Raw genomic sequence first — 1,472 nt, 5'->3', positions numbered from 1 at the left:
TATATATATATATATATATATATATATATATATCTTAGTAATCAAGTCATGTGTCAACAAGGCTTGATTCAAATATTTGTCCATGATATGACCTTAGACAAATTACTTAATCTTTTAGAACCATGGTTTCCTTTCAGGGGTTGGTGGGGTCTAATATTTTAAAGTGTTGATGTGAGGATTAAATGGGATAATGTCTCATGTGCCTTGCAGACCTTAGGGGCATGGAGCAAAATGCCAAAAGGTAATGAACTAGGGATAAATGTCTTTGAAGAGAGCCAAATTCACTTGAAAATTCATAGAAATTATTTTATAATAAAACAAACGTGTATATAATAAGAAGTAGGAAGCAAAATCCACATGAATTTTAAGGGTAGAATATGAAGCTTCAATCATATTCTGTTCTTGTATTGGGATGGTTCAGGCAATGCCTCCAAGAGTCCGGAAGGGATGTGCTTTCCTTCAACTCTGCTTTCTGGGTAATGCAATGGGGGGAGCAAACCTAACAGGCAATGGAATATAGGAAGGTTTTTCTCATCTATAAGCATTTCATAATGTTATTAGTTCTCCCATTAAAAACAGAAATAAATAAGTACAAAAAGAGACTCAAATGGCATGCAGGAGAGAATCAAGAAAAGCAGTGTGACTGCAGGCTGACCCCAGCAGAATTAGCAGGTGATGGCACTTGGGACAGTTAGGGGGCAAGTGTATTTTCATATCTTTAGAGCTGTGATTCTCAAACTTGAACATGCATCAGAATCACCTGGAAACTGATTGGCAGAGACTCAATTTTGACTTATGGTGACCCTATGTGTTCCAGAGTAGATTTACTCCACAGGGTTTTCTTGCCTATAATCATCTGAAAGCAGAACACCAAATCTTGCTTCCATGGAGTCATCAGGACTTCAAAGCAGTTCATTTTGATTCCATCTCCTGCTAAGAAATAGCATTTCTACCCGAGATATGCTGAATCAGAATCTATATTTTTAAAAAGATCTCCAGGTAATTCTTGTGTATACCTGAATCTGAGGGAGGAGGATGATCCAAGATGGTGGACTAGGTAGATACACTATCCAGACACTTGTCAATAAATACTTGAGAAACTAAGTGAAATAGATATGAATGACAACTGGAATCCAGGACTTCAAAGGCAGAGATAGAGAAGTAGATCAAATACCAATTAGAGGAAGAGGCTGAATGAAAACAGTGAACACGGAGTGTTAAACTGCATTCTGGCAGAGTGTGGCCCTTTTGAATTATTCCAAGCAGCATTCCAATTAGACCAAGAACCAGATAAATGGCTCCACTTTCCCAGAACTGCACAAGCACCTTCACCAGTTATTGACAACTAGAAAGGTTTGATCTCCTGCTAACCTTCCACAACCTCCTGGTGACAAGAGGCATGGCATCCACCACCCTCACCTCCCCAACAGCTGGTCAGTGACCTGCTACTGCCAGTGCTGTGCTATTTTTTC

The sequence above is a fragment of the Orycteropus afer genome, unplaced genomic scaffold (assembly GCF_000298275.1).
Source record: "Orycteropus afer afer isolate SDZICR_OR568_19922 unplaced genomic scaffold, OryAfe1.0 scaffold00361, whole genome shotgun sequence".
Lineage (NCBI taxonomy): Eukaryota > Metazoa > Chordata > Mammalia > Tubulidentata > Orycteropodidae > Orycteropus > Orycteropus afer.
This window is presented reverse-complemented; position numbering follows the sequence as displayed.